The sequence below is a fragment of the Vicugna pacos genome, chromosome 18 (genome assembly GCF_048564905.1).
Source record: "Vicugna pacos chromosome 18, VicPac4, whole genome shotgun sequence".
Classification (NCBI taxonomy): domain Eukaryota; kingdom Metazoa; phylum Chordata; class Mammalia; order Artiodactyla; family Camelidae; genus Vicugna; species Vicugna pacos.
Window position 1 is genome coordinate 9,807,096 of NC_133004.1, and position 22,785 is coordinate 9,829,880.

Below are 22,785 nucleotides of genomic sequence, written 5' to 3' on the forward strand. Positions count from 1 at the left end.
GTGAAAGCCGTCCTTCACCTAGCTTGAAGGGAACACAAAGTTTCTTTTCAGTTGAAAACTCCACTCCATACATATATATGGGGAGGTACAAGCCCCAACTCGGTTTTACAGTGAAAACGGCAGGCACTTCAAACCGGCACTAGGAAACAGACTGAGAACCCAGAGTAAGTGATTCTCCTGCAACCCGTTCCCTTTGTGCTGGATGAACGAACGTCTCTCCACATGCTCAGTTCTCAGAGATAAGTGTGTGTGAAAGCCGTCCTTCACCTAGCTTGAAGGGAACACAAAGTTTCTTTTCAGTTGCAAACTCCACTCCATACATATATATGGGGAGGTACAAGCCCCAACTCGGTTTTACAGTGAAAACGGCAGGCACTTCAAACCGGCACTAGGAAACAGACTGAGAACCCAGAGTAAGTGTTTCTCCTGCAACCCGTTCCCTTTGTGCTGGATGAACGAACGTCTCTCCACATGCTCAGTTCTCAAAGATAAGTGTGTGTGAAAGCCGTACTTCACCTAGCTTGAAGGGAACACAAAGTTTCTTTTCAGTTGCAAACTCCACTCCATACAAATATATGGGGAGGTACAAGCCCCAACTCGGTTTTACAGTGAAAACGGCAGGCACTTCAAACCGGCACTAGGAAACAGACTGAGAACCCAGAGTAAGTGTTTCTCCTGCAACCCGTTCCCTTTGTGCTGGATGAACGAACGTCTCTCCACATGCTCAGTTCTCAGAAATAAGTGTGTGTGAAAGCCGTCCTTCACCTAGCTTGAAGGGAACACAAAGTTTCTTTTCAGTTGCAAACTCCACTCCATACATATATTAGGGGAGGTACAAGCCCCAACTCGGTTTTACAGTGAAAACGGCAGGCACTTCAAACCGGCACTAGGAAACAGACTGAGAACCCAGAGTAAGTGTTTCTCCTGCAACCCGTTCCTTTTGTGCTGGATGAACGAACGTCTCTCCACGTGCTCAGTTCTCAGAGATAAGTGTGTGTGAAAGCCGTCCTTCACCTAGCTTGAAGGGAACACAAAGTTTCTTTTCAGTTGCAAACTCCACTCCATACATATATATGGGGAGGTACAAGCCCCAACTCGGTTTTACAGTGAAAACGGCAGGCACTTCAAACCGGCACTAGGAAACAGACTGAGAACCCAGAGTAAGTGTTTCTCCTGCAACCCGTTCCCTTTGTGCTGGATGAACGAACGTCTCTCCACATGCTCAGTTCTCAGAGATAAGTGTGTGTGAAAGCCGTCCTTCACCTAGCTTGAAGGGAACACAAAGTTTCTTTTCAGTTGCAAACTCCACTCCATACATATATATGGGGAGGTACAAGCCCCAACTCGGTTTTACAGTGAAAACGGCAGGCACTTCAAACCGGCACTAGGAAACAGACTGAGAACCCAGAGTAAGTGTTTCTCCTGCAACCCGTTCCCTTTGTGCTGGATGAGCGAACGTCTCTCCACGTGCTCAGTTCTCAGAGATAAGTGTGTGTGAAAGCCGTCCTTCACCTAGCTTGAAGGGAACACAAAGTTTCTTTTCAGTTGCAAACTCCACTCCATACATATATATGGGGAGGTACAAGCCCCAACTCGGTTTTACAGTGAAAACGGCAGGCACTTCAAACCGGCACTAGGAAACAGACTGAGAACCCAGAGTAAGTGTTTCTCCTGCAACCCGTTCCCTTTGTGCTGGATGAACGAACGTCTCTCCACATGCTCAGTTCTCAGAGATAAGTGTGTGTGAAAGCCGTCCTTCACCTAGCTTGAAGGGAACACAAAGTTTCTTTTCAGTTGAAAACTCCACTCCATACATATATATGGGGAGGTACAAGCCCCAACTCGGTTTTACAGTGAAAACGGCAGGCACTTCAAACCGGCACTAGGAAACAGACTGAGAACCCAGAGTAAGTGATTCTCCTGCAACCCGTTCCCTTTGTGCTGGATGAACGAACGTCTCTCCACATGCTCAGTTCTCAGAGATAAGTGTGTGTGAAAGCCGTCCTTCACCTAGCTTGAAGGGAACACAAAGTTTCTTTTCAGTTGCAAACTCCACTCCATACATATATATGGGGAGGTACAAGCCCCAACTCGGTTTTACAGTGAAAACGGCAGGCACTTCAAACCGGCACTAGGAAACAGACTGAGAACCCAGAGTAAGTGTTTCTCCTGCAACCCGTTCCCTTTGTGCTGGATGAACGAACGTCTCTCCACATGCTCAGTTCTCAAAGATAAGTGTGTGTGAAAGCCGTACTTCACCTAGCTTGAAGGGAACACAAAGTTTCTTTTCAGTTGCAAACTCCACTCCATACAAATATATGGGGAGGTACAAGCCCCAACTCGGTTTTACAGTGAAAACGGCAGGCACTTCAAACCGGCACTAGGAAACAGACTGAGAACCCAGAGTAAGTGTTTCTCCTGCAACCCGTTCCCTTTGTGCTGGATGAACGAACGTCTCTCCACATGCTCAGTTCTCAGAAATAAGTGTGTGTGAAAGCCGTCCTTCACCTAGCTTGAAGGGAACACAAAGTTTCTTTTCAGTTGCAAACTCCACTCCATACATATATTAGGGGAGGTACAAGCCCCAACTCGGTTTTACAGTGAAAACGGCAGGCACTTCAAACCGGCACTAGGAAACAGACTGAGAACCCAGAGTAAGTGTTTCTCCTGCAACCCGTTCCTTTTGTGCTGGATGAACGAACGTCTCTCCACGTGCTCAGTTCTCAGAGATAAGTGTGTGTGAAAGCCGTCCTTCACCTAGCTTGAAGGGAACACAAAGTTTCTTTTCAGTTGCAAACTCCACTCCATACATATATATGGGGAGGTACAAGCCCCAACTCGGTTTTACAGTGAAAACGGCAGTCACTTCAAACCGGCACTAGGAAACAGACTGAGAACCCAGAGTAAGTGTTTCTCCTGCAACCCGTTCCCTTTGTGCTGGATGAACGAACGTCTCTCCACATGCTCAGTTCTCAGAGATAAGTGTGTGTGAAAGCCGTCCTTCACCTAGCTTGAAGGGAACACAAAGTTTCTTTTCAGTTGCAAACTCCACTCCATACATATATATGGGGAGGTACAAGCCCCAACTCGGTTTTACAGTGAAAACGGCAGGCACTTCAAACCGGCACTAGGAAACAGACTGAGAACCCAGAGTAAGTGTTTCTCCTGCAACCCGTTCCCTTTGTGCTGGATGAACGAACGTCTCTCCACGTGCTCAGTTCTCAGAGATAAGTGTGTGTGAAAGCCGTCCTTCACCTAGCTTGAAGGGAACACAAAGTTTCTTTTCAGTTGCAAACTCCACTCCATACATATATATGGGGAGGTACAAGCCCCAACTCGGTTTTACAGTGAAAACGGCAGGCACTTCAAACCGGCACTAGGAAACAGACTGAGAACCCAGAGTAAGTGTTTCTCCTGCAACCCGTTCCCTTTGTGCTGGATGAACGAACGTCTATCCACGTGCTCAGTTCTCAGAGATAAGTGTGTGTGAAAGCCGTCCTTCACCTAGCTTGAAGGGAACACAAAGTTTCTTTTCAGTTGCAAACTCCACTCCTTACATATATATGGGGAGGTACAAGCCCCAACTCGGTTTTACAGTGAAAACGGCAGGCACTTCAAACCGGCACTAGGAAACAGACTGAGAACCCAGAGTAAGTGTTTCTCCTGCAACCCGTTCCATTTGTGCTGGATGAACGAACGTCTCTCCACATGCTCAGCTCTCAGAGTTAAGTGTGTGTGAAAGCCGTCCTTCACCTAGCTTGAAGGGAACACAAAGTTTCTTTTCAGTTGCAAACTCCACTCCATACATATATATGGGGAGGTACAAGCCCCAACTCGGTTTTACAGTGAAAAGGGCAGGCACTTCAAACCGGCACTAGGAAACAGACTGAGAACCCAGAGTAAGTGTTTCTCCTGCAACCCGTTCCCTTTGTGCTGGATGAACGAACGTCTCTCCACATGCTCAGTTCTCAGAGATAAGTGTGTGTGAAAGCCGTCCTTCACCTAGCTTGAAGGGAACACAAAGTTTCTTTTCAGTTGCAAACTCCACTCCATACATATATATGGGGAGGTACATGCCCCAACTCGGTTTTACAGTGAAAACGGCAGGCACTTCAAACCGGCACTAGGAAACAGACTGAGAACACAGAGTAAGTGTTTCTCCTGCAACCCGTTCCCTTTCTGCTGGATGAGCGAACGTCTCTCCACGTGCTCAGTTCTCAGAGATAAGTGTGTGTGAAAGCCGTCCTTCACCTAGCTTGAAGGGAACACAAAGTTTCTTTTCAGTTGCAAACTCCACTCCATACATATATATGGGGAGGTACAAGCCCCAACTCGGTTTTACAGTGAAAACGGCAGGCACTTCAAACCGGCACTAGGAAACAGACTGAGAACCCAGAGTAAGTGTTTCTCCTGCAACCCGTTCCCTTTGTGCTGGATGAACGAGCGTCTCTCCACATGCTCAGTTCTCAAAGATAAGTGTGTGTGAAAGCCGTCCTTCACCTAGCTTGAAGGGAACACAAAGTTTCTTTTCAGTTGCAAACTCCACTCCATACATATATATGGGGAGGTACAAGCCCCAACTCGGTTTTACAGTGAAAACGGCAGGCACTTCAAACCGGCACTAGGAAACAGACTGAGAACACAGAGTAAGTGTTTCTCCTGCAACCCGTTCCCTTTGTGCTGGATGAACGAACGTCTCTCCACATGCTCAGTTCTCAGAGATAAGTGTGTGTGAAAGCCGTCCTTCACCTAGCTTGAAGGGAACACAAAGTTTCTTTTCAGTTGCAAACTCCACTCCATACATATATATGGGGAGGTACAAGCCCAAACACGCTTTTACAGTGAAAACGGCAGGCACTTCAAACCGGCACTAGGAAACAGACTGAGAACCCAGAGTAAGTGTTTCTCCTGCAACCCGTTCCCTTTGTGCTGGATGAACGAACGTCTCTCCACATGCTCAGTTCTCAGAGATAAGTGTGTGTGAAAGCCGTCCTTCACCTAGCTTGAAGGGAACACAAAGTTTCTTTTCAGTTGCAAACTCCACTCCATACATATATATGGGGAGGTACAAGCCCCAACTCGGTTTTACAGTGAAAACGGCAGGCACTTCAAACCGGCACTAGGAAACAGACTGAGAACCCAGAGTAAGTGTTTCTCCTGCAACCCGTTCCCTTTGTGCTGGATGAACGAACGTCTCTCCACGTGCTCAGTTCTCAGAGATAAGTGTGTGTGAAAGCCGTCCTTCACCTAGCTTGAAGGGAACACAAAGTTTCTTTTCAGTTGCAAACTCCACTCCATACATATATTAGGGGAGGTACAAGCCCCAACTCGGTTTTACAGTGAAAACGGCAGGCACTTCAAACCGGCACTAGGAAACAGACTGAGAACCCAGAGTAAGTGTTTCTCCTGCAACCCGTTCCCTTTGTGCTGGATGAACGAAACTCTATCCACGTGCTCAGTTCTCAGAGATAAGTGTGTGTGAAAGCCGTCCTTCACCTAGCTTGAAGGGAACACAAAGTTTCTTTTCAGTTGCAAACTCCACTCCTTACATATATATGGGGAGGTACAAGCCCCAACTCGGTTTTACAGTGAAAACGGCAGGCACTTCAAACCGGCACTAGGAATCAGACTGAGAACCCAGAGTAAGTGTTTCTCCTGCAACCCGTTCCCTTTGTGCTGGATGAACGAACGTCTCTCCACATGCTCAGCTCTCAGAGTTAAGTGTGTGTGAAAGCCGTCCTTCACCTAGCTTGAAGGGAACACAAAGTTTCTTTTCAGTTGCAAACTCCACTCCATACATATATATGGGGAGGTACAAGCCCCAACTCGGTTTTACAGTGAAAAGGGCAGGCACTTCAAACCGGCACTAGGAAACAGACTGAGAACCCAGAGTAAGTGTTTCTCCTGCAACCCGTTCCCTTTGTGCTGGATGAACGAACGTCTCTCCACATGCTCAGTTCTCAGAGATAAGTGTGTGTGAATGCCGTCCTTCACCTAGCTTGAAGGGAACACAAAGTTTCTTTTCAGTTGCAAACTCCACTCCATACATATATATGGGGAGGTACAAGCCCCAACTCGGTTTTACAGTGAAAACGGCAGGCACTTCAAACCGGCACTAGGAAACAGACTGAGAACCCAGAGTAAGTGTTTCTCCTGCAACCCGTTCCCTTTGTGCTGGATGAACGAACGTCTCTCCACGTGCTCAGTTCTCAGAGATAAGTGTGTGTGAAAGCCGTCCTTCACCTAGCTTGAAGGGAACACAAAGTTTCTTTTCAGTTGCAAACTCCACTCCATACATATATATGGGGAGGTACAAGCCCCAACTCGGTTTTACAGTGAAAACGGCAGGCACTTCAAACCGGCACTAGGAAACAGACTGAGAACCCAGAGTAAGTGTTTCTCCTGCAACCCGTTCCCTTTGTGCTGGATGAACGAACGTCTCTCCACATGCTCAGTTCTCAGAGATAAGTGTGTGTGAAAGCCGTCCTTCACCTAGCTTGAAGGGAACACAAAGTTTCTTTTCAGTTGCAAACTCCACTCCATACATATATATGGGGAGGTACAAGCCCCAACTCGGTTTTACAGTGAAAACGGCAGGCACTTCAAACCGGCACTAGGAAACAGACTGAGAACCCAGAGTAAGTGATTCTCCTGCAACCCGTTCCCTTTGTGCTGGATGAACGAACGTCTCTCCACATGCTCAGTTCTCAGAGATAAGTGTGTGTGAAAGCCGTCCTTCACCTAGCTTGAAGGGAACACAAAGTTTCTTTTCAGTTGCAAACTCCACTCCATACATATATATGGGGAGGTACAAGCCCCAACTCGGTTTTACAGTGAAAACGGCAGGCACTTCAAACCGGCACTAGGAAACAGACTGAGAACCCAGAGTAAGTGTTTCTCCTGCAACCCGTTCCCTTTGTGCTGGATGAACGAACGTCTCTCCACGTGCTCAGTTCTCAGAGATAAGTGTGTGTGAAAGCCGTCCTTCACCTAGCTTGAAGGGAACACAAAGTTTCTTTTCAGTTGCAAACTCCACTCCATACATATATATGGGGAGGTACAAGCCCCAACTCGGTTTTACAGTGAAAACGGCAGGCACTTCAAACCGGCACTAGGAAACAGACTGAGAACCCAGAGTAAGTGTTTCTCCTGCAACCCGTTCCCTTTGTGCTGGATAAACGAGCGTCTCTCCACATGCTCAGTTCTCAGAGATATGTGTGTGTGAAAGCCTTCCTTCACCTAGCTTGAAGGGAACACAAAGTTTCTTTTCAGTTGCAAACTCCACTCCATACATATATATGGGGAGGTACAAGCCCCAACTCGGTTTTACAGTGAAAACGGCAGGCACTTCAAACCGGCACTAGGAAACAGACTGAGAACCCAGAGTAAGTGTTTCTCCTGCAACCCGTTCCCTTTGTGCTGGATGAACGAGCGTCTCTCCACATGCTCAGTTCTCAAAGATAAGTGTGTGTGAAAGCCGTCCTTCACCTAGCTTGAAGGGAACACAAAGTTTCTTTTCAGTTGCAAACTCCACTCCATACATATATATGGGGAGGTACAAGCCCCAACTCGGTTTTACAGTGAAAACGGCAGGCACTTCAAACCGGCACTAGGAAACAGACTGAGAACACAGAGTAAGTGTTTCTCCTGCAACCCGTTCCCTTTGTGCTGGATGAACGAACGTCTCTCCACATGCTCAGTTCTCAGAGATAAGTGTGTGTGAAAGCCGTCCTTCACCTAGCTTGAAGGGAACACAAAGTTTCTTTTCAGTTGCAAACTCCACTCCATACATATATATGGGGAGGTACAAGCCCCAACTCGGTTTTACAGTGAAAACGGCAGGCACTTCAAACCGGCACTAGGAAACAGACTGAGAACCCAGAGTAAGTGTTTCTCCTGCAACCCGTTCCCTTTGTGCTGGATGAACGAACGTCTCTCCACATGCTCAGTTCTCAGAGATAAGTGTGTGTGAAAGCCGTCCTTCACCTAGCTTGAAGGGAACACAAAGTTTCTTTTCAGTTGCAAACTCCACTCCATACATATATATGGGGAGGTACAAGCCCAAACACGCTTTTACAGTGAAAACGGCAGGCACTTCAAACCGGCACTAGGAAACAGACTGAGAACCCAGAGTAAGTGTTTCTCCTGCAACCCGTTCCCTTTGTGCTGGATGAACGAACGTCTCTCCACATGCTCAGTTCTCAGAGATAAGTGTGTGTGAAAGCCGTCCTTCACCTAGCTTGAAGGGAACACAAAGTTTCTTTTCAGTTGCAAACTCCACTCCATACATATATATGGGGAGGTACAAGCCCCAACTCGGTTTTACAGTGAAAACGGCAGGCACTTCAAACCGGCACTAGGAAACAGACTGAGAACCCAGAGTAAGTGATTCTCCTGCAACCCGTTCCCTTTGTGCTGGATGAACGAACGTCTCTCCACATGCTCAGTTCTCAGAGATAAGTGTGTGTGAAAGCCGTCCTTCACCTAGCTTGAAGGGAGCACAAAGTTTCTTTTCAGTTGCAAACTCCACTCCATACATATATATGGGGAGGTACAAGCCCCAACTCGGTTTTACAGTGAAAACGGCAGGCACTTCAAACCGGCACTAGGAAACAGACTGAGAACCCAGAGTAAGTGTTTCTCCTGCAACCCGTTCCCTTTGTGCTGGATGAACGAACGTCTCTCCACATGCTCAGTTCTCAGAGATAAGTGTGTGTGAAAGCCGTCCTTCACCTAGCTTGAAGGGAACACAAAGTTTCTTTTCAGTTGCAAACTCCACTCCATACATATATATGGGGAGGTACAAGCCCCAACTCGGTTTTACAGTGAAAACGGCAGGCACTTCAAACCGGCACTAGGAAACAGACTGAGAACCCAGAGTAAGTGTTTCTCCTGCAACCCGTTCCCTTTGTGCTGGATGAACGAGCGTCTCTCCACATGCTCAGTTCTCAGAGATATGTGTGTGTGAAAGCCTTCCTTCACCTAGCTTGAAGGGAACACAAAGTTTCTTTTCAGTTGCAAACTCCACTCCATACATATATATGGGGAGGTACAAGCCCCAACTCGGTTTTACAGTGAAAACGGCAGGCACTTGAAACCGGCACTAGGAAACAGACTGAGAACCCAGAGTAAGTGTTTCTCCTGCAACCCGTTCCCTTTGTGCTGGATGAACGAGCGTCTCTCCACATGCTCAGTTCTCAAAGATAAGTGTGTGTGAAAGCCGTCCTTCACCTAGCTTGAAGGGAACACAAAGTTTCTTTTCAGTTGCAAACTCCACTCCATACATATATATGGGGAGGTACAAGCCCCAACTCGGTTTTACAGTGAAAACGGCAGGCACTTCAAACCGGCACTAGGAAACAGACTGAGAACACAGAGTAAGTGTTTCTCCTGCAACCCGTTCCCTTTGTGCTGGATGAACGAACGTCTCTCCACATGCTCAGTTCTCAGAGATAAGTGTGTGTGAAAGCCGTCCTTCACCTAGCTTGAAGGGAACACAAAGTTTCTTTTCAGTTGCAAACTCCACTCCATACATATATATGGGGAGGTACAAGCCCCAACTCGGTTTTACAGTGAAAACGGCAGGCACTTCAAACCGGCACTAGGAAACAGACTGAGAACCCAGAGTAAGTGTTTCTCCTGCAACCCGTTCCCTTTGTGCTGGATGAACGAACGTCTCTCCACATGCTCAGTTCTCAGAGATAAGTGTGTGTGAAAGCCGTCCTTCACCTAGCTTGAAGGGAACACAAAGTTTCTTTTCAGTTGCAAACTCCACTCCATACATATATATGGGGAGGTACAAGCCCCAACTCGGTTTTACAGTGAAAACGGCAGGCACTTCAAACCGGCACTAGGAAACAGACTGAGAACCCAGAGAAGTGTTTCTCCTGCAACCCGTTCCCTTTGTGCTGGATGAACGAGCGTCTCTCCACATGCTCAGTTCTCAGAGATATGTGTGTGTGAAAGCCGTACTTCACCTAGCTTGAAGGGAACACAAAGTTTCTTTTCAGTTGCAAACTCCACTCCATACATATATATGGGGAGGTACAAGCCCCAACTCGGTTTTACAGTGAAAACGGCAGGCACTTCAAACCGGCACTAGGAAACAGACTGAGAACCCAGAGTAAGTGTTTCTCCTGCAACCCGTTCCCTTTGTGCTGGATGAACGAGCGTCTCTCCACATGCTCAGTTCTCAAAGATAAGTGTGTGTGAAAGCCGTCCTTCACCTAGCTTGAAGGGAACACAAAGTTTCTTTTCAGTTGCAAACTCCACTCCATACATATATATGGGGAGGTACAAGCCCCAACTCGGTTTTACAGTGAAAACGGCAGGCACTTCAAACCGGCACTAGGAAACAGACTGAGAACACAGAGTAAGTGTTTCTCCTGCAACCCGTTCCCTTTGTGCTGGATGAACGAACGTCTCTCCACATGCTCAGTTCTCAGAGATAAGTGTGTGTGAAAGCCGTCCTTCACCTAGCTTGAAGGGAACACAAAGTTTCTTTTCAGTTGCAAACTCCACTCCATACATATATATGGGGAGGTACAAGCCCAAACACGCTTTTACAGTGAAAACGGCAGGCACTTCAAACCGGCACTAGGAAACAGACTGAGAACCCAGAGTAAGTGTTTCTCCTGCAACCCGTTCCCTTTGTGCTGGATGAACGAACGTCTCTCCACATGCTCAGTTCTCAGAGATAAGTGTGTGTGAAAGCCGTCCTTCACCTAGCTTGAAGGGAACACAAAGTTTCTTTTCAGTTGCAAACTCCACTCCATACATATATATGGGGAGGTACAAGCCCCAACTCGGTTTTACAGTGAAAACGGCAGGCACTTCAAACCGGCACTAGGAAACAGACTGAGAACCCAGAGTAAGTGTTTCTCCTGCAACCCGTTCCCTTTGTGCTGGATGAACGAACGTCTCTCCACGTGCTCAGTTCTCAGAGATAAGTGTGTGTGAAAGCCGTCCTTCACCTAGCTTGAAGGGAACACAAAGTTTCTTTTCAGTTGCAAACTCCACTCCATACATATATTAGGGGAGGTACAAGCCCCAACTCGGTTTTACAGTGAAAACGGCAGGCACTTCAAACCGGCACTAGGAAACAGACTGAGAACCCAGAGTAAGTGTTTCTCCTGCAACCCGTTCCCTTTGTGCTGGATGAACGAACGTCTATCCACGTGCTCAGTTCTCAGAGATAAGTGTGTGTGAAAGCCGTCCTTCACCTAGCTTGAAGGGAACACAAAGTTTCTTTTCAGTTGCAAACTCCACTCCTTACATATATATGGGGAGGTACAAGCCCCAACTCGGTTTTACAGTGAAAACGGCAGGCACTTCAAACCGGCACTAGGAATCAGACTGAGAACCCAGAGTAAGTGTTTCTCCTGCAACCCGTTCCCTTTGTGCTGGATGAACGAAAGTCTCTCCACGTGCTCAGTTCTCAGAGATAAGTGTGTGTGAAAGCCGTCCTTCACCTAGCTTGAAGGGAACACAAAGTTTCTTTTCAGTTGCAAACTCCACTCCATACATATATATGGGGAGGTACAAGCCCCAACTCGGTTTTACAGTGAAAACGGCAGGCACATCAAACCGGCACTAGGAAACAGACTGAGAACCCAGAGTAAGTGTTTCTCCTGCAACCCGTTCCCTTTGTGCTGGATGAACGAACGTCTCTCCACATGCTCAGTTCTCAGAGATAAGTGTGTGTGAAAGCCGTCCTTCACCTAGCTTGAAGGGAACACAAAGTTTCTTTTCAGTTGCAAACTCCACTCCATACATATATATGGGGAGGTACAAGCCCCAACTCGGTTTTACAGTGAAAACGGCAGGCACTTCAAACCGGCACTAGGAAACAGACTGAGAACCCAGAGTAAGTGATTCTCCTGCAACCCGTTCCCTTTGTGCTGGATGAACGAACGTCTCTCCACATGCTCAGTTCTCAGAGATAAGTGTGTGTGAAAGCCGTCCTTCACCTAGCTTGAAGGGAACACAAAGTTTCTTTTCAGTTGCAAACTCCACTCCATACATATATATGGGGAGGTACAAGCCCCAACTCGGTTTTACAGTGAAAACGGCAGGCACTTCAAACCGGCACTAGGAAACAGACTGAGAACCCAGAGTAAGTGTTTCTCCTGCAACCCGTTCCCTTTGTGCTGGATGAACGAACGTCTCTCCACATGCTCAGTTCTCAGAGATAAGTGTGTGTGAAAGCCGTCCTTCACCTAGCTTGAAGGGAACACAAAGTTTCTTTTCAGTTGCAAACTCCACTCCATACATATATATGGGGAGGTACAAGCCCCAACTCGGTTTTACAGTGAAAACGGCAGGCACTTCAAACCGGCACTAGGAAACAGACTGAGAACCCAGAGTAAGTGTTTCTCCTGCAACCCGTTCCCTTTGTGCTGGATGAACGAGCGTCTCTCCACATGCTCAGTTCTCAGAGATATGTGTGTGTGAAAGCCTTCCTTCACCTAGCTTGAAGGGAACACAAAGTTTCTTTTCAGTTGCAAACTCCACTCCATACATATATATGGGGAGGTACAAGCCCCAACTCGGTTTTACAGTGAAAACGGCAGGCACTTGAAACCGGCACTAGGAAACAGACTGAGAACCCAGAGTAAGTGTTTCTCCTGCAACCCGTTCCCTTTGTGCTGGATGAACGAGCGTCTCTCCACATGCTCAGTTCTCAAAGATAAGTGTGTGTGAAAGCCGTCCTTCACCTAGCTTGAAGGGAACACAAAGTTTCTTTTCAGTTGCAAACTCCACTCCATACATATATATGGGGAGGTACAAGCCCCAACTCGGTTTTACAGTGAAAACGGCAGGCACTTCAAACCGGCACTAGGAAACAGACTGAGAACACAGAGTAAGTGTTTCTCCTGCAACCCGTTCCCTTTGTGCTGGATGAATGAACGTCTCTCCACATGCTCAGTTCTCAGAGATAAGTGTGTGTGAAAGCCGTCCTTCACCTAGCTTGAAGGAAACACAAAGTTTCTTTTCAGTTGCAAACTCCACTCCATACATATATATGGGGAGGTACAAGCCCCAACTCGGTTTTACAATGAAAACGGCAGGCACTTCAAACCGGCACTAGGAAACAGACTGAGAACACAGAGTAAGTGTTTCTCCTGCAACCCGTTCCCTTTGTGCTGGATGAACGAACGTCTCTCCACGTGCTCAGTTCTCAGAGATAAGTGTGTGTGAAAGCCGTCCTTCACCTAGCTTGAAGGGAACACAAAGTTTCTTTTCAGTTGCAAACTCCACTCCATACATATATATGGGGAGGTACAAGCCCAAACACGCTTTTACAGTGAAAACGGCAGGCACTTCAAACCGGCACTAGGAAACAGACTGAGAACCCAGAGTAAGTGTTTCTCCTGCAACCCGTTCCCTTTGTGCTGGATGAACGAACGTCTCTCCACATGCTCAGTTCTCAGAGATAAGTGTGTGTGAAAGCCGTCCTTCACCTAGCTTGAAGGGAACACAAAGTTTCTTTTCAGTTTCAAACTCCACTCCATACATATATATGGGGAGGTACAAGCCCCAACTCGGTTTTACAGTGAAAACGGCAGGCACTTCAAACCGGCACTAGGAAACAGACTGAGAACCCAGAGTAAGTGTTTCTCCTGCAACCCGTTCCCTTTGTGCTGGATGAACGAACGTCTCTCCACATGCTCAGTTCTCAGAGATAAGTGTGTGTGAAAGCCGTCCTTCACCTAGCTTGAAGGGAACACAAAGTTTCTTTTCAGTTGCAAACTCCACTCCATACATATATATGGGGAGGTACAAGCCCCAACTCGGTTTTACAGTGAAAACGGCAGGCACTTCAAACTGGCACTAGGAAACAGACTGAGAACCCAGAGTAAGTGTTTCTCCTGCAACCCGTTCCCTTTGTGCTGGATGAACGAGCGTCTCTCCACATGCTCAGTTCTCAGAGATAAGTGTGTGTGAAAGCCGTCCTTCACCTAGCTTGAAGGGAACACAAAGTTTCTTTTCAGTTGCAAACTCCACTCCATACATATATATGGGGAGGTACAAGCCCCAACTCGTTTTTACAGTGAAAACGGCAGGCACTTCAAACCGGCACTAGGAAACAGACTGAGAACACAGAGTAAGTGTTTCTCCTGCAACCCGTTCCCTTTGTGCTGGATGAACGAACGTCTCTCCACATGCTCAGTTCTCAGAGATAAGTGTGTGTGAAAGCCGTCCTTCACCTAGCTTGAAGGGAACACAAAGGTTCTTTTCAGTTGCAAACTCCACTCCATACATATATATGGGGAGGTACAAGCCCCAACTCGGTTTTACAGTGAAAACGGCAGGCACTTCAAACCGGCACTAGGAAACACCCTGAGAAACCAGAGTAAGTGTTTCTCCTGCAACCCGTTCCCTTTGTGCTGGATGAACGAGCGTCTCTCCACATGCTCAGTTCTCAGAGATATGTGTGTGTGAAAGCCGTCCTTCACCTAGCTTGAAGGGAACACAAAGTTTCTTTTCAGTTGCAAACTCCACTCCATACATATATATGGGGAGGTACAAGCCCCAACTCGGTTTTACAGTGAAAACGGCAGGCACTTCAAACCGGCACTAGGAAACAGACTGAGAACACAGAGTAAGTGTTTCTCCTGCAACCCGTTCCCTTTGTGCTGGATGAACGAGCGTCTCTCCACATGCTCAGTTCTCAAAGATAAGTGTGTGTGAAAGCCGTCCTTCACCTAGCTTGAAGGGAACACAAAGTTTCTTTTCAGTTGCAAACTCCACTCCATACATATATATGGGGAGGTACAAGCCCCAACTCGGTTTTACAGTGAAAACGGCAGGCACTTCAAACCGGCACTTGGAAACAGACTGAGAACCCAGAGTAAGTGTTTCTCCTGCAACCCGTTCCCTTTGTGCTGGATGAACGAACGTCTCTCCACATGCTCAGTTCTCAGAGATAAGTGTGTGTGAAAGCCGTCCTTCACCTAGCTTGAAGGGAACACAAAGTTTCTTTTCAGTTGCAAACTCCACTCCATACATATATATGGGGAGGTACAAGCCCCAACTCGGTTTTACAGTGAAAACGGCAGGCACTTCAAACCGGCACTAGGAAACAGACTGAGAACCCAGAGTAAGTGTTTCTCCTGCAACCCGTTCCCTTTGTGCTGGATGAACGAACGTCTCTCCACATGCTCAGTTCTCAGAGATAAGTGTGTGTGAAAGCCGTCCTTCACCTAGCTTGAAGGGAACACAAAGTTTCTTTTCAGTTGCAAACTCCACTCCATACATATATATGGGGAGGTACAAGCCCCAACTCGGTTTTACAGTGAAAACGGCAGGCACTTCAAACCGGCACTAGGAAACAGACAGAGAACCCAGAGTAAGTGTTTCTCCTGCAACCCGTTCCCTTTGTGCTGGATGAACGAACGTCTCTCCACATGCTCAGTTCTCAGAGATAAGTGTGTGTGAAAGCCGTCCTTCACCTAGCTTGAAGGGAACACAAAGTTTCTTTTCAGTTGCAAACTCCACTCCATACATATATATGGGGAGGTACAAGCCCCAACTCGGTTTTACAGTGAAAACGGCAGGCACTTCAAACCGGCACTAGGAAACAGACTGAGAACGCAGAGTAAGTGTTTCTCCTGCAACCCGTTCCCTTTGTGCTGGATGAACGAACGTCTCTCCACATGCTCAGTTCTCAGAGATAAGTGTGTGTGAAAGCCGTCCTTCACCTAGCTTGAAGGGAACACAAAGTTTCTTTTCAGTGGCAAACTCCACTCCATACATATATATGGGGAGGTACATGCCCCAACTCGGTTTTACAGTGAAAACGGCAGGCACTTCTAACCGGCACTTGGAAACAGACTGAGAACCCAGAGTAAGTGTTTCTCCTGCAACCCGTTCCCTTTGTGCTGGATGAACGAACGTCTCTCCACATGCTCAGTTCTCAGAGATAAGTGTGTGTGGAAGCCGTCCTTCACCTAGCTTGAAGGGAACACAAAGTTTCTTTTCAGTTGCAAACTCCACTCCATACATATATATGGGGAGGTACAAGCCCCAACTCGATTTTACAGTGAAAACGGCAGGCACTTCAAACCGGACCAAGGAAACAGACTGAGAACCCAGAGTAAGTGTTTCTCCTGCAACCCGTTCCCTTTGTGCTGGATGAACGAACGTCTCTCCACATGCTCAGTTCTCAGAGAGAAGTGTGTGTGAAAGCCGTCCTTCACCTAGCTTGAAGGGAACACAAAGTTTCTTTTCAGTGGCAAACTCCACTCCATACATATATATGGGGAGGTACAAGCCCCAACTCGGTTTTACAGTGAAAACGGCAGGCACTTCAAACCGGCACTAGGAAACAGACTGAGAACCCAGAGTAAGTGTTTCTCCTGCAACCCGTTCCCTTTGTGCTGGATGAACGAACGTCTCTCCACATGCTCAGTTCTCAGAGATAAGTGTGTGTGAAAGCCGTCCTTCACCTAGCTTGAAGGGAACACAAAGTTTCTTATCAGTTGCAAACTCCACTCCATACATATATATGGGGAGGTACAAGCCTCAACTCGGTTTTACAGTGAAAACGGCAGGCACTTCAAACCGGCACTAGGAAACAGACTGAGAACCCAGAGTAAGTGTTTCTCCTGCAACCCGTTCCTTTTGTGCTGGATGAACGAACGTCTCTCCACATGCTCAGTTCTCAGAGGTAAGTGTGTGTGAAAGCCGTCCTTCACCTAGCTTGAAGGGAACACAAAGTTTCTTTTCAGTTGCAAACTCCACTTCATACATATATATGGGGAGGTACAAGCCCCAACTCGGTTTTACAGTGAAAACGGCAGGCACTTCAACCCGGCACTAGGAAACAGACTGAGAACCCAGAGTAAGTGTTTCTCCTGCAACCCGTTCCCTTTGTGCTGGATGAACGAACGTCTCTCCACATGCTCAGTTCTCAGAGATAAGTGTGTGTGAAAGCCGTCCTTCACCTAGCTTGAAGGGAACACAAAGTTTCTTTTCAGTTGCAAACTCCACTCCATACATATATATGGGGAGGTACAAGCCCCAACTCGGTTTTACACTGAAAACGGCAGGCACTTCAAACCGGCACTAGGAAACAGACTGAGAACCCAGAGTAAGTGATTCTCCTGCAACCCGTTCCATTTGTGCTGGAAGAACGAACGTCTCTCCACATGCTCAGTTCTCAGAGATAAGTGTGTGTGAAAGCAGTCCTTCACCTAGCTTGAAGGGAACACAAAGTTTCTTTTCAGTTGCAAACTCCACTCCATACATATATATGGGGAGGTACAAGCCCCAACTCGGTTTTACAGTGAAAACGGCAGGCACTTCAAACCGGCACTAGGAAACAGACTGAGAACCCAGAGTAAGTGTTTCTCCTGCAACCCGTTCCCTTTGTGCTGGATGAACGAACGTCTCTCCACATGCTCAGTTCTCAGAGATAAGTGTGTGTGAAAGCCGTCCTTCACCTAGCTTGAAGGGAACACAAAGTTTCTTTTCAGTTGCAAACTCCACTCCATACATATATATGGGGAGGTACAAGCCCCAACTCGGTTTTACAGTGAAAACGGCAGGCACTTCAAACCGGCACTAGGAAACAGACTGAGAACCCAGAGTAAGTGTTTCTCCTGCAACCCGTTCCCTTTGTGCTGGATGAACGAACGTCTCTCCACATGCTCAGCTCTCAGAGATAAGTGTGTGTGAAAGCCGTCCTTCACCTAGCTTGAAGGGAACACAAAGTTTCTTTTCAGTTGCAAACTCCACTCCATATATATATATGGGGAGGTACAAGCCCCAACTCGGTTTTACAGTGAAAACGGCAGGCACTTCAAACCGGCACTAGGAAACAGACTGAGAACCCAGAGTAAGTGTTTCTCCTGCAACCCGTTCCCTTTGTGCTGGATGAACGAACGTCTCTCCATATGCTCAGTTCTCAGAGATAAGTGTGTGTGAAAGCCGTCCTTCACCTAGCTTGAAGGGAACACAAAGTTTCTTTTCAGTTGCAAACTCCACTCCATACATATATATGGGGAGGTACAAGCCCCAACTCGGTTTTACAGTGAAAAGGGCAGGCACTTCAAACCGGCACTAGGAAACAGACTGAGAACCCAGAGTAAGTGTTTCTCCTGCAACCCGTTCCCTTTGTGCTGGATGAACGAACGTCTCTCCACATGCTCAGTTCTCAGAGATAAGTGTGTGTGAAAGCCGTTCTTCACCTAGCTTGAAGGGAACACAAAGTTTCTTTTCAGTTGCAAACTCCACTCCATACATATATATGGGGAGGTACAAGCCCCAACTCGGTTTTACACTGAAAACGGCAGGCAGTTCAAACGGGCACTAGGAAACACACTGAAAACACAAAGTAAGTGTTTCTCCTGCAACCCGTTCCCTTTGTGCTGGATGAACGAACGTCTCTCCACGTGCTCAGTTCTCAGAGATAAGTGTGTGTGAAAGCCGTCCTTCACCTAGCTTGAAGGGAACACAAAGTTTCTTTTCAGTTGCAAACTCCACTCCATACATATATATGGGGAGGTACAAGCCCCAACTCGGTTTTACAGTGAAAACGGCAGGCACTTCAAACCGGCACTAGGAAACAGACTGAGAACACAGAGTAAGTGTTTCTCCTGCAACCCGTTCCCTTTGTGCTGGATGAACGAACGTCTCTCCATATGCTCAATTCTCAGAGATAAGTGTGTGTGAAAGCCGTCCTTCACCTAGCTTGAAGGGAACACAAAATTTCTTTTCAGTTGCAAACTCCACTCCATACATATATATGGGGAGGTACAAGCCCCAACTCGGTTTTACAGTGAAAACGGCAGGCACTTCAAACCGGCACTAGGAAACAGACTGAGAACGCAGAGTAAGTGTTTCTCCTGCAACCCGTTCCCTTTGTGCTGGATGAACGAACGTCTCTCCACATGCTAAGTTCTCAGAGATAAGTGTGTGTGAAAGCCGTCCTTCACCTAGCTTGAAGGGAACACAAAGTTTCTTTTCAGTGGCAAACTCCACTCCATACATATATATGGGGAGGTACATGCCCCAACTCGGTTTTACAGTGAAAACGGCAGGCACTTCAAACCGGCACTTGGAAACAGACTGAGAACCCAGAGTAAGTGTTTCTCCTGCAAACCGTTCCCTTTGTGCTGGATGAACGAACGTCTCTCCACATGCTCAGTTCTCAGAGATAAGTGTGTGTGAAAGCCGTCCTTCACCTAGCTTGAAGGGAACACAAAGTTTCTTTTCAGTTGCAAACTCCACTCCATACATATATATGGGGAGGTACAAGCCCCAACTCGGTTTTACAGTGAAAACGGCAGGCACTTCAAACCGGACCAAGGAAACAGACTGAGAACCCAGAGTAAGTGTTTCTCCTGCAACCCGTTCCCTTTGTGCTGGATGAACGAACGTCTCTCCACATGCTCAGTTCTCAGAGAGATGTGTGTGTGAAAGCCGTCCTTCACCTAGCTTGAAGGGAACACAAAGTTTCTTTTCAGTTGCAAACTCCACTCCATACATATATATGGGGAGGTACAAGCCCCAACTCGGTTTTACAGTGAAAACGGCAGGCACTTCAAACCGGCACTAGGAAACAGACTGAGAACCCAGAGTAAGTGTTTCTCCTGCAACCCGTTCCCTTTGTGCTGGATGAACGAACGTCTCTCCACATGCTCAGTTCTCAGAGATAAGTGTGTGTGAAAGCCGTCCTTCACCTAGCTTGAAGGGAACACAAAGTTTCTTTTCAGTTGCAAACTCCACTCCATACATATATATGGGGAGGTACAAGCCTCAACACGGTTTTACAGTGAAAACGGCAGGCACTTCAAACCGGCACTAGGAAACAGACTGAGCACGCAGAGAAAGTGTTTCTCCTGCAACCCGTTCCCTTTGTGCTGGATGAACGAACGTCTCTCCACGTGTTCAGTTCTGAGGGATAAGTGTGTGTGAAAGCCGTCCTTCACCTAGCTTGAAGGGAACACAAAGTTTCTTTTCAGTTGCAAACTCCACTCCATACATATATATGGGGGTTACAAGCTCCAACACGGGTTTACAGTGAAAACGGCAGGCACTTCAAACCAGCACTATGAAACAGACTGAGAACCCAGAGTAAGTGTTTCTCCTGCAACCCGTTCCCTTTGTGCTGGATGAACGAACGTCTCTCCACATGCTCAGCTCTCAGAGATAAGTGTGTGTGAAAGCCGTCCTTCACCTAGCTTGAAGGGAACACAAAGTTTCTTTTCAGTTGCAAACTCCACTCCATACATATATATGGGGAGGTACAAGCCCCAACTCGGTTTTACAGTGAAAACGGCAGGCACTTCAAACCGGCACTAGGAAACAGACTGAGAACACAGAGTAAGTGTTTCTCCTGCAACCCGTTCCCTTTGTGCTGGATGAACGAACGTCTCTCCACATGCTCAGTTCTCAGAGATAAGTGTGTGTGAAAGCCGTCCTTCACCTAGCTTGAAGGGAACACAAAGTTTCTTTTCAGTTGCAAACTCCACTCCATACATATATATGGGGAGGTACAAGCCCCAACTCGGTTTTACAGTGAAAACGGCAGGCACTTCAAACCGGCACTAGGAAACAGACTGAGAACGCAGAGTAAGTGTTTCTCCTGCAACCCGTTCCCTTTGTGCTGGATGAACGAACGTCTCTCCACATGCTCAGTTCTCAGAGATAAGTGTGTGTGAAAGCCGTCCTTCACCTAGCTTGAAGGGAACACAAAGTTTCTTTTCAGTGGCAAACTCCACTCCATATATATATATGGGGAGGTACAAGCACCAACTCGGTTTTACAGTGAAAACGGCAGGCACTTCAAACCGGCACTAGGAAACAGACTGAGAACCCAGAGTAAGTGTTTCTCCTGCAACCCGTTCCCTTTGTGCTGGATGAACGAACGTCTCTCCATATTCTCAGTTCTCAGAGATAAGTGTGTGTGAAAGCCGTCCTTCACCTAGCTTGAAGGGAACACAAAGTTTCTTTTCAGTTGCAAACTCCACTCCATACATATATATGGGGAGGTACAAGCCCCAACTCGGTTTTACAGTGAAAAGGGCAGGCACTTCAAACCGGCACTAGGAAACAGACTGAGAACCCAGAGTAAGTGTTTCTCCTGCAACCCGTTCCCTTTGTGCTGGATGAACGAACGTCTATCCACGTGCTCAGTTCTCAGAGATAAGTGTGTGTGAAAGCCGTCCTTCACCTAGCTTGAAGGGAACACAAAGTTTCTTTTCAGTTGCAAACTCCACTCCATACATATATATGGGGAGGTACAAGCCCCAACTCGGTTTTACAGTGAAAACGGCAGGCACTTCAAACCGGCACTAGGAAACAGACTGAGAACCCAGAGTAAGTGTTTCTCCTGCAACCCGTTCCCTTTGTGCTGGATGAACGAACGTCTCTCCACATGCTCAGTTCTCAGAGATAAGTGTGTGTGAAAGCCGTCCTTCACCTAGCTTGAAGGTAACACAAAGTTTCTTTTCAGTTGCAAACTCCACTCCATACATATATATGGGGAGGTACAAGCCCCAACTCGGTTTTACAGTGAAAACGGCAGGCACTTCAAACCGGCACTAGGAAACAGACTGAGAACCCAGAGTAAGTGTTTCTCCTGCAACCCGTTCCCTTTGTGCTGGATGAACGAACGTCTCTACACATGCTCAGTTCTCAGAGATAAGTGTGTGTGAAAGCCGTCCTTCACCTAGCTTGAAGGGAACACAAAGTTTCTTTTCAGTTGCAAACTCCACTCCATACATATATATGGGGAGGTACAAGCCCCAAATCGGTTTTACACTGAAAACGGCAGGCAGTTCAAACGGGCACTAGGAAACACACTGAAAACACAAAGTAAGTGTTTCTCCTGCAACCCGTTCCCTTTGTGCTGGATGAACGAACGTCTCTCCACGTGCTCAGTTCTCAGAGATAAGTGTGTGTGAAAGCCGTCCTTCACCTAGCTTGAAGGGAACACAAAGTTTCTTTTCAGTTGCAAACTCCACTCCATACATATATATGGGGAGGTACAAGCCCCAACTCGGTTTTACAGTGAAAACGGCAGGCACTTCAAACCGGCACTAGGAAACAGACTGAGAACACAGAGTAAGTGTTTCTCCTGCAACCCGTTCCCTTTGTGCTGGATGAACGAACGTCTCTCCATATGCTCAATTCTCAGAGATAAGTGTGTGTGAAAGCCGTCCTTCACCTAGCTTGAAGGGAACACAAAATTTCTTTTCAGTTGCAAACTCCACTCCATACATATATATGGGGAGGTACAAGCCCCAACTCGGTTTTACAGTGAAAACGGCAGGCACTTCAAACCGGCACTAGGAAACAGACTGAGAACGCAGAGTAAGTGTTTCTCCTGCAACCCGTTCCCTTTGTGCTGGATGAACGAACGTCTCTCCACATGCTCAGTTCTCAGAGATAAGTGTGTGTGAAAGCCGTCCTTCACCTAGCTTGAAGGGAACACAAAGTTTCTTTTCAGTGGCAAACTCCACTCCATACATATATATGGGGAGGTACATGCCCCAACTCGGTTTTACAGTGAAAACGGCAGGCACTTCAAACCGGCACTTGGAAACAGACTGAGAACCCAGAGTAAGTGTTTCTCCTGCAAACCGTTCCCTTTGTGCTGGATGAACGAACGTCTCTCCACATGCTCAGTTCTCAGAGATAAGTGTGTGTGAAAGCCGTCCTTCACCTAGCTTGAAGGGAACACAAAGTTTCTTTTCAGTTGCAAACTCCACTCCATACATATATATGGGGAGGTACAAGCCCCAACTCGGTTTTACAGTGAAAACGGCAGGCACT